The 11,362-nt window shown below is 49.8% G+C and overlaps 1 pseudogene; it reads right to left on the bottom strand.

The window, feature by feature from the left end:
• Positions 1 to 4,644: 4,644 nt before the first annotated feature.
• LOC119339432 lies at positions 4,645 to 10,073 on the bottom strand (annotated as a pseudogene).
• Between the last annotated feature and the right edge of the window lie 1,289 nt (positions 10,074 to 11,362).

Genomic DNA, 11,362 nt, shown 5'->3' with positions numbered 1-11,362 from the left:
GCGGATTGGAGGCTGCGGGAGCGCTAGGAACTGGTGGCTGCGTGAGCTGTCGCGTTTGGGTCAGATCTTTTGCGATCTGGCGCTTGGACGCCAGCGGCCAGTGCGGGGTGGTGGTACTCGTCGTTGCCCAGGTTGGATTCTCTGGATCTAGAGCCCGGACGGATCTGCACCAGAGTCGCCCCATGGTGCTTTCTTCTCCGGATGGTTTGGTTTTTCGGTTTGGCCAGATCCGGAGCAGAGAGAGGTTGGTGGTACAGATTGGGACCGGAGGAAACTTTGGTCGGCTAGCTTGACTTGGCATTGGCGACAGCTTTGCCGTCGTTACCCTCCTTGGAGGTGAAGCTGAGGTCCCCTCCGATCCACCTCTGACCCACTCCCGGACGAAAGTCCAAAATCCGTCTTAGATTGGGCGGCGGCGGCGCCCTTAGCGTTGTGTCCTCCATGGAGGCGCCGTCTTGGGAGGCTTGGGTGTTCGGGGGAGAGCTACTGTGGGTGGTGGGCTCTGCATGACAGTTCCTGCAACGGCGACAGTGTGGAGGTCGGCAGGTGGAGCAGCGTTGGATCTACCGCGTCGAAAAACGGCGAGTATTGGCGGCATGGTGTAGCTGATTCTCGACTACGGATGTGTCTGGATGGACGTGCGCAGGAGGAGGAAGCTATCTGGCGCCATGGTGGCGTTGATGACGGAGAGGCCTGGCAAGGTTGGTACAACAGTTCTGCTCTGAGGATGGACCAAGGGATGATGGCGGTGACGACCCTTGCAGCGTGTGGTGCTCACTGGAGTGTGCCAGACCGGGATGGGACCCAATCCGGGTAGTGGCTTGGATGAGACACCCGGCTTTAGATGTTAGGTTTTAGTGCGATGTCCGTTTGGTATTAGGCCCGGACATTCGGCACACCTTCATTAAGGGGATAGGAGTAGCAATAGCATTGCCAAGATGGTGGCTTCAGGATTATTAATGTATCACCTTGTATGGTCTTTGTAAATAATTAATAATATAGCTGCATGCATGGTTAAGATGCAGAGGCCGGGGATACATCCTCCTTTTCTAAAAAAAAAAGCACATTAGAGTTTGGTCTTAGCAGGACAGGTGTTTCATTCACAGGAGCTTAGCTCATTTGACTGTTGCAACTTTACAACAACTGCCATCAGGGAACCTTTGTCGTACCCCGATTTTTTGCAGTTGGCACGTACTGACCGACTAGTTACCGAAGCCAAGAAAAGGGGGTACTACGAGCCCTCTGCCCCACGCATCTAACCAAAGCACTGATATCCATATAATCCTACAATTATGCGGACCCTCACAGTGAAAGAGTGGCCTACTTCCAAGTCAAGCACATTAGAGTTTGGGCTTAGCAGGACAGGTGTTTCATTCATAGGAGCTTAGCTCATTTGACTGTCCCAGCCGGTTCCATGGCCATAAAAAACTAGCTGTTCGACTCTTGCTTGAGTTTGATAGGTGGGATATTTATTTAAAGAGAGAGGTACGTCCTACTTCTTTTCCTTTGTTTTATGCTCGCTGGATGGTGTACTAGCTTGGTTTGGCTGACACTTCTGTTTTTCTGTGAAAGTCCTCCTTCCTGTGGACAGGGATTACATTAGAGGTGCCTCAATCTGAAAGAGCATGATACAATCGATTAGGACGTAGCCCTGTTATAAGAAAGGGTATGACTTTTGCCAGGTCTAGAGTTCAACTTCTAAAAAGAGAAAGCCACTAACAAGTTGGTTGAAGTAGTAATACCATTTTCTGATGAGAATTCTAAGTCGTATCTGTACGGTTTTTTTGCTTTTCTAGAATACGCAAGATTATTTTGTACTGTCTGGTATAAGTATATACCTTGGGTCATATATAAAACCTGCTGATTTAGCTCCACCATCACTGGATATATTTAACACCTATCAGGGCTGCTCCCCAGGCCTAATTGTTTTTTCCTCCGCTGAGAAAATTTCAGTGCTTCTCGCGGATGGAAATTTGTGCCTCCGCGACAAGGAAATATGTGCTTCTCATGGAAGTAAAAACATTTTTTTTCGAGAGGCACGACTATGCTTCCTGCGGAAGCAAATTTGTACTTTTTGTGGAAGAAAGAAAAAATACGTATTTTATTCGAAAGGCACAATTGTACTTCTATGGAAGAAAGAAAATATGTGCCTCCACGAGAAGCAAATTTATACTTCTATGGAAGAAAAAAATTCTTTTTTCAAGAGGAAAAGTTGTGCTTCTACCGTCCGCTGGTCGACCACCGGGGCAACATGCACTGTAACCCTGACGGTGTCTGTGACGTGATGGGAGGCGGCACAGACATCATTGTGTTTGACACACAGCAGCCGAGTCGTTCCGGTGTATGCGCAGTCCGGGGCATCTCGAGAAGTTGTTCGACATGGAGGGGAATCTTGCTTTGTGCATCTACGATTGCCGATTCACTGCCCTGGATGTCTGGGCAATGGAGGACTACGAGGCCGAAATCTGGGACCTCAAGTACCGGATTGACGCGGCAGCGATGGCGGCATCACGGCCATTTGTGTTAAACCGGATCATGAAGGAGAAGAAAAAGGAAACAACACACCCACCGGAGTCAACTACAGCAATATTCCGTGGAATGAACGTGCTCAACGACCGTGAACTGCTGGTCCAGTTTTGCGATGAATATGTGTCACACTACGACGTTGAAGTATATCTTAGCTCCGCTTACTTGTTACTACTAGTGGTACTGTGGTAGAACCGGACATTTTGGATGGTCGCAGTAACACCACACCGTCATCTTTTGGTGCCTGTTATCATGTCTGGAATATCATATCATGCTAATGTTCTAAACTATGGAGTGTCTATCTAGTATGCTACTATTACAACGACTTTTGTAGTGTTCTTGCCCAAATTTGTACCCAAATTTGCTTTCAGATTGCCAATTCTCTGATATATGGAGTATATGTCTGTTATGCTAGTATTATCACTACTGATTGCGTTGTTCAGTCTTGGTCATGCTCTTTGAGTGAAGGAATTCTTTTGTCTGAGAGGAGTGCACTCCATCATTTCCTTGAAACTTACCACTGCATTTTTTGTTGTAGAAATGTTATTCTGGATCTCTTCCTTGATTCATAGACTGTTAGTTTGATCTCTGCTGCTCAATGTGCAATGCGATTGTAACTCCTAAAGTAATACTCCGTCTGTCCAGAATTACTTGTCGCTCAAATAGATGTATCTAGCACTTTATTAATTAACACAGTTTTGTGTATGTTTGTTGCTTCAGTATTCCCTATGACCAAAGAAAGAACTTCGGTACTTACTTGTTACTACTAGCGGTTGAACCGGACATTTTGGATGGTTGCATCAGCACTACCGTCATCTGGAACATCATATCATGCTAATATTCTGAAATATGGAGTATCGATCTAGTATGCTACTACCATAACTTCTGTAATGTTCCCTCCTGTTTGCCCAAATTTACTTTCAGTTTGCTAATGTTCTGAACAGTGAGTATCTGTCTGTTATGCTAGTATTAGTACTACGGATCGCTGTTGTTCAATCGTGGTCTGACAGGAATGCACTTCCGAAAAGTTAGCCATTGCATTTTTTGTTGTCCAAATGTTAGTTTCATATCTGGTGCTCAGGTGTACTGCCGATGCATTTCAGAAAGAGAAGCAATGAAGTTCAGTTAAAGAGATGGGATTGTGGCTCCCAAATGCCAAAGGGAAAAACTGAGACTGCCAAATCTAATCCGGTTCTGGATCCGGCTCATTTTCGCCAAAGGTGTCCCATGTGATGCAGGAATGAGCCTCTACCATAACAGCCTTGATCATGCCGAGAACCTGCTCGGCAGTGCAGGAGGAGTTGTCAAAAACACGCCAATTCCGCTCTTTCCAGATGTGCCAAGAACCATAGATTGCCACTGAAGTGTGGTATTTGGGGAGCAGGGAGGCAACATCATGCCACCAAGATGCCTGGGAGCATCTGGAGTCATTCTGCAGGAGGGACGCCGCCGGCAGAGCCAGTCAGTCCGTGATCAGTAGCCATACCTGATGGGCAAAGGTGCAGTGCAGGATCAGGTGACCTGGGGTTTCTTCCTCTCGATCGCAAAGGTTACACTCCCCATTGTCTGGCCAACCTCTCTTTTGCAGGTTGTCGGTGGTGAGGTTTCTCTCCCAAAGCCATCGCCACATGAAGAAACGGCATTTAGGCTTACAGTTTCTGAAACTCTGTAGCCGCATAGCATCCTGTGTATTGCTGGAGGTAGGCAGAACTAGCGCTGTATTTGCAGGTTGGCAGTCCACAAGCCAATGAACTGACGAAGCTGCAAAGCACTGGAGATGCACCGCAGACCAACCATCCAAGTCCCCTGGACGATGGCAGATGCAACAGAGATATTCTTCTTGCGAGCAAGCAGGAAAAGATCAGGAGCTATATCGCATTGCCAGTCAGCCAACTGGAGTTGCTCAGTGTGCATTTCGGCCATAATAACTCCTAAAGTAATACTACTATACCTGTTACCAATTAACACAGTTTTGTGACTGAAGAAAGAATCTGGAGTTGGGAGTATTGCATGGGTCTCTGTTTCCTGCTGTTTTTCGTGTCCAGGGCTTCCCATTTTTCGGGTAGAAACAAGTTGAACATGAGCATGGTAAATGTGCTGGTTTATAGCTCTTTGACGTGATAAATACTTGTGCCTTTATATGCTTAGCTCGTGTATTAGGTTACATGGAAAATCCAAAGATTTCAGCGATGATATGAATGTGTACAGATTTCCAGAGCAAAAATCAAAGAACAAGCTAACCTTAAGCTGCCAGTAAATAACAAAGCATCTCTGTTATTTATATATCGTTTTTCTTCTTTTAGTAATACATGTGGTACTGTAAAATAATGAACAAGTAAAGAACATACTATGATCACTTGCCCTACACACCATTGAGTTCATCACTCCTGCTGGACGATGAGCTTGGATGCATCCAGGGAGCCCAGCCTCACAGCACAGTCGATGCTTTCGTCTAGTATCTCCTCCACCCCGTACTTGTACCTGAAGCCCAGCTCCCCAAGCTTGTTCCTCTCGGGTTGCACCCTGGCTACATCATCAGTCCTGTCATGCACCAATTCAGCAAGTCAGCCGATTGCAGCAGCGCAACACATGATCATGGATGTCGCCGAATTTCATGTGAAGCTCGACGATGAACCCATGGAATGCATAATAATTCCTTTTTCTTTTTTGCCGGGGTATAATAATTCTTTGTTGCAGGGGAAGAACTCGGTACTTACTCTCTGAGGACTTCAAGGTGGGGGTACTTGCTGCTGTAGTGGTCTAGGATGTCGTGGATCGTCGGGTAGGCGGCGGCACAGAGGAACCGACCGGAGAGGGCAGGCTGCTCCATGCAAAAGATGAGCGCGGAGCAGACGTCGTCGACGTGCACCAGCGGCAGCGAGCCCAGCAACCTCTGCAGGATCCTCGGCAGCATGAAGTAGGGCCCTTGCTTGGTTACCGGGGCCACCATGCTCTCCACCGTCTCTGGGAGGTGGCTGAGCACTGTGTCGCCCCCGACAAGGCCCAACGCCAGGGTGACCACCTCGAACGCCGGGCTCTCACCGTCGTTGTAGCTTAGGAGCTCCTTCTCTGACAGGACCTTTGACTCTATGTACTTCTGCAGATGAGCACCCAGCACTGTCACTATGATGATGTTGCTATGAATTTATACATCTGTAGGTGATAAGATTGGCATTTTGCATCTGATGTACAGATCATGAATCCATGCTTCAGTTTGAACTTTGAAGGACAAGAAGAACACTACCACTTACATCGAAATGCACGCTCCGAAGAGGGTAATCCACATCCAGCAGAGTCCAACAAGATTCAGAGATGAAATCGCTGTACACCGCGGCCGCGGCGCTGGAGGACTTAGTTAGAGGCGAAGCGGCCGTCACCGAGGCGGTGTGGATGACGCGCTTCACCGTCTTAGATTCCGCGCATAGCCCGAGGATGACGCGCACCCCGTCCGCGGCGGCTTCCGCCGAAGTCTTGTACTAAGGAGGGGCAAAACTATGAGATTTAGGCTGTTTTTAATGAACATATGACAGAAAAACTAATGAGTAGTAGGTGTTTTTTTCTTGGGCTGGGGGGGGGCACCGCCCAGGTTGGCCCCCATGAAGCTCCGCCACTGCAAATGACTCAATCAGCATCGACTGGTGGACTCTGAATAAGTTAACAGTCTGAACTCTGAAACTGTATTTGTGCACAGCCCTATGCTTTTCCCCCCGATTGATCTCAGAAATTCCATGTGATTCAGTTCGTGATCAGCAACCGGATCAAGAACTGATACCGGACATCAATCGAATCTTTCTACGCTACAAACACTGATGACAGATCGAAGCGCGGGGATTTCCAATTTCAGTTTCAGTTTGACTGACCTTGGAGGCGGCGGCCTCGTGCGCGGAGGGGTTGGCGACGAGGAAGATGAACTGGCAGCCGGCGATGGCCGGCGCGAAGCTGGCGGCGTCGTAGAGGTCGGCCTCAAACAGCACCAGCCGATCCGGCGGCGCGCCGCCGGGGACGAGCCGCCGCAGCAGCCCCGCTTTCCCCTCGTCCGCTGCAGCCAACCACAACCACACCAACCAGATCGGATAAGCCCGGCGGCGCCAGAGCCGGCGAATCAGACACGCGGCCACAAGCCATATGACCTACGGCGAGTTAATTAGTGGAATGCGCGTACCGACGCTCCGCAGGGTGGCGTGGACGGTGTAGCCTGCCTCCAGCAGCTTCCTGACGAGCCAGGAGCCGATGAACCCGGCGCCGCCGGTGACGCACACCGGGACGCCGCGCCCGCCGCTGCCCGCGCCGTTCCCCTCTTCCGCCATTGCTGCCGCCTGACTGACGGGGTGGAGATGAACCTGCTGTGAAGTGAGGAGGAGGAGCTGGGCTGCTGCTTCCGGCGGTTCTTGGCCATTTTTATACCGCGGGAGAGATGACCGTGAGGGGCAAGGCGGTTTGACTGTTGACCGCGAGAGAGAAGAATAACTTCGCTTCTCTTTTGGAAAAACAAGGAGAAAATGGTGAGAGGCCTGGAAAAATAATAGGACCAAGCCGTAATATAAAGAATAAAATAGTATATTTTTCCTCTTTTCTTACGTGAAGCGGTTGACTGATTTTGTGGTTGAGTTGTTCTCTTTCGAAACAGGCTGTTATCCCCATAATACTCCCTCTGTACCGAAATAGTTGTCGCTTCAGACAACTATACTCCAGCGACAAGTATTTCGATATAGAGGGAATGTAGTGAGGAAACTTTGTTACAAAGCAAATATAAAAAGTTAAGATACAGTATGAAGCTTTCGCTCGCGAACTCGCCAGCACCACCATCAGACACCTAGGTCACCGCCGCGACGATGACCGACCCGTCCAAACTAGATATTGGGCGCCTCCACTTCTGCTAGAAGAGAGCCGGTAAGAGTTGAAGCCAGTACTCCACTTCCGATGTAGCATGCTGTTATAATGATTTGTCGTGTTCCTTCCTTTTGCCCAAATTTGCCTTCAGATAGGCAATGTTCTGATCTATGGAGCATGTGTCTATTATGCTAGTATCATTACTACTACGGATGGCGTTGTTCAGCCTTGGTGATGCTCTTTGAGTGAAGGAATTCTTTTATCTGACAGGAATGCAGTTCATCATTTCCTTAAAAAATTACCCATTGCATTTTTGTCTGACGTGTATGCTTGTTACTTCAGTACTACTCCCTTTGACTGAAGAAAGGACCTTGGTACTTTGGTCCTGAGTTGGGAGTATTGCATGGGCCTCTGTTTCCTGTTTTTTTTTTTTTGTACACAGGGCTTTCCGTTTTTCGGGTACAAACAAGTTGAAGATGAGCATGGCTTTTGGTAAATGTGTTGGTTAATACTAGTTTTTTGCCATGATAAAGAATGTTTCCTTTGTGCGTTTAACTCGTGCATTAGATTACAAGAAAAATCCTAAGATTTCAGCGATGATACCGATTTCCAGAGCAGAAGTCGAAGAACAAACTAACCTTAAGCTGCCAGTAAATAATAACAAAACCTCTCTGTTATTTATGTATAGTTTTACTTCTTTTGGTACATGCTGTTATTTATGCGTCGTTTTACTTCTTTTGGTACATGTGCTACTGTAAAATGATGAACAGTTAAACAGCATACTATGATCACTTGCCCTGCACACCATTGAGTCCATCACTCCTGCTGCAGCATGAGCTTGGATGCATCCAGGGAGCCCAGCCTCACAGCACAGTCGATGCTTTCGTCTAGTATCTCCTCCACCCCGTACTTGTACCTGAAACCCAGCTCCCCAAGCTTGTTCCTCTCAGGTTGCACCCTCGCTACCTCATCAGCCCTGGCACCAATTCAACACATCATCACTGGTGTCATCGAATTTCAGGACAAGTTCACGAGGACTCAATGGATCGGGAGATCGACAAAAAATGTACTCCCTCTGGAACTTTTTTATAAGACGTTTTTAGAGTCCATGACAGTGTCAAAAAAAGGTCTTATATTAAGTTACAGAGGGAGTAGTATGTACAATACGAAGGAATTCATAATTCTTGATTTTTTGCGGGGGAGGAATTCAGGGCTTACTCTCTCAGGAGGTCCAGATGGGGGTACTTGCTGCTGTAGTGGTCCAGGATGTCATGGATTGTCGGGTAGGCGGCGGAGCAGAGGAACCGTCCAGAGATGGATGGCTGCTCCATGCAGAAGATGAGCGCGACGTCGTCGAGTGCACCAGCGACACTGAGCCCAACAGATTCTGTGCGATCCTCGGTAGCATGAAGTAGGGCTGTTGCTTGGTCAACGGTGCCACGGCACTCTCAATTGTTTCCGGGAGGTGGCCGAGGACTGTGTCCCCCGCGACGAGGCCCAAGGGAAGGGTGACCACTTCGAACGCCGGGCTCTTGCCATCGTTGTAGCTCAGGAGCTCCTTCTCTGACAGGACCTTTGACTCTATGTACTTCTGCAGATGAGTACCCAACACTATCTCCATGATGATGTTGGTATGAATTTGTTCTTCTGTAGGTGCTAAGATTGGCATTTTGCATCTGATGTACAGATCATGAATCCATTATAGTTTGAAGGACAAGATCACTACTACTTACATCAAAGTGCGCGTTACGAAGAGGGTAATCGACTTCCAGCGGAGTCCAACAAGATTCAGAGATGAAATCCCTGTACACCGCAGAGGCGTCGGCGGAAGACTTTGTCAGCGGCGAAGCGGCCGACACCGATGCGGTGTGGATGACGCGCTTCACCGTCTTAGATTCCGCGCATAGCGGAGGATGACGCGCACCGCGTCCACGGCGGCTTCTGCCGAAGTCTTGTACTGCCAGCCAAAATGGTACTAAAATGACCCGATCAACATCGACTAGTTGTATTCTGAATTCTGAAACTGTATTTGTACCCAGACGTATGCTCACGAAAGAGGCTTTCGCCCGCTCTTACATGTAAAGCATTAACCTCAAATCCCGGATGATTCAGCTGCAGATCAATCGTATCTATCCACGCTACAAGCCTCTCTCAGTTTGAGATCGAATCGCGGGATGTGAGTTTGAGATTGAGTTTCAGTTTCAGTTTGACTGACTGACCTTGGAGGCGGCGGCCTCGTGCGCGAAGGGGGTGGCGACGAGGAAGACGAACTGGCAGCCGGCGATGGCCGGTGCGAAGCTGGCGGCGTCGTAGAGGTTGGCCTCGAAGAGAACCAGCCGCTCCGGCGGCGCGCCGCCGGGGACAAGCCGCCGCAGCAGCCCCGCTTTCCCATCGTCCCCTGCCACAAGAACCAGATCGGATCAGCCCGGCGGCGCCAGAGTCGACGAATCGCAGCTACAAATCACATCACCGGCGTACCGACGCTCCGCAGGGTGGCGTGGACGGTGTAGCCTGCCTGGAGCAGCTTCCTGACGAGCCAGGAGCCGATGAACCCGGCTCCACCGGTGACGCACACCCGGACGCCGCGCCGGCCCGCGCTGTTCCCCTCTTCCGCCATTGCTGCCGCCTGACGGGGTCGAGATGAACCTGAGGTGAGGTGAAGCGAGGAAGAGGAGCTGGGCCGGCGCTTCCGGCACTTCTTGGCCATTTTTATGCCGCGACGGAGAAGGCCATGAGGGAAGAGGGGTTTGACTGTTGACCGCGAGAGAGAAGAATAACTTGTGTGTTTGCTTTTCTTTTGGAAAACAAGGACAAAGGCCACGAGAAAAAGACCAAGCCATAAGGAATAAAAATATATTTCTTCCTATCTTCACCAGTGGGTTGACTGGTTTTGTGGTAGAGTTGATCTCTTTCAAACAGGTTCTAGTCCCGTTTTATATAGATAAAACACAATAAACCAAAGTACACGACCAAAAGATATAAGATTGTGAGAAGACCATCATTTCCTATTCGTAATAGACAATGCATCGAAGTCGCCGTGTGAGACGTACGGACGGAAAACAGATCACCCTAGTCGCTCCCGCGGGCAGCTGGGCGAAACCCTAGCCACCGCCGCCCGCACCTCCTCCTAGCCTCCCCCTTTCCACGCCACTGACAAAGGCCGCCGCCGGGCGAAGCCCAGCTAGAGTCGGCGGAGGCTGGGCCCTCATGCCTCCTCCACTGGTGGCTATGGCGCGGGTCCTGGTGAGCGGGCAGGTAGCGCAACGTTGTCGAGGGCGTTGTAGCGGCATCTCGAGCAACCGGGCCTTAGGCGCGGCGGTGTGCGGACACGACGGCGGCTGTGTGGCGAAGGTGGTGGGGCGGCTGGTGCCGGTTCCGCAAATCTGGTGCTTGGAGTCGTGAGCTGTGGACAGCGAGGGCCGGTGTCCTCCGTCGTGGGGTCATGGCGTCGGCGTGGTGGAGGCAGCGGTGTGGTGGCGGTCCTTGTGCTCTCATCGCATCACGTCAACGATTTGCATGATCGGTCCTCCTCGATCTGGCCATCGATGTGTTCCAAAACTACTGCCGAAGATCTTGCCCAAGGATATCTAGATCGGAGAGTATCCGGCCGTGCGCGTCCATATCAACCTGCATGGCTCCAGGAGGGCTCGGCACAAAGCTCTGTTGTTTGTTGACACCATGGGACATGTCTGCATATTGATTTCCATGGCACAAGCAGCGGCGGAGAAACTCTTGATGGCTAAGACCAGAGGATCAGTAACGCGAAGTGGGCCTTGAAGGCAATGGAGTTAGCCAGGTGTTTGATAACTTTCAGTAGGAGCAGTGTCAAGTGGGGCGGCAACACAGGATGATTTCATTTTTGGTGGTGCTCATTGGGTGCCGAGTCGTGACTTTCAGTGTGAAAACCTAAGGTCTGGTCTTCATTGGTTGTGCCTCACACCTCGCAATTGCCTTGTTGAAAGTATTGTTTTGAGAGTTTGGTCTTTCTCCAGGATGAAAACCTATA

The sequence above is a fragment of the Triticum dicoccoides genome, chromosome 7B (assembly GCF_002162155.2).
Source record: "Triticum dicoccoides isolate Atlit2015 ecotype Zavitan chromosome 7B, WEW_v2.0, whole genome shotgun sequence".
Classification (NCBI taxonomy): Eukaryota; Viridiplantae; Streptophyta; class Magnoliopsida; order Poales; family Poaceae; genus Triticum; species Triticum dicoccoides.
This window is presented reverse-complemented; position numbering and strand designations above follow the sequence as displayed.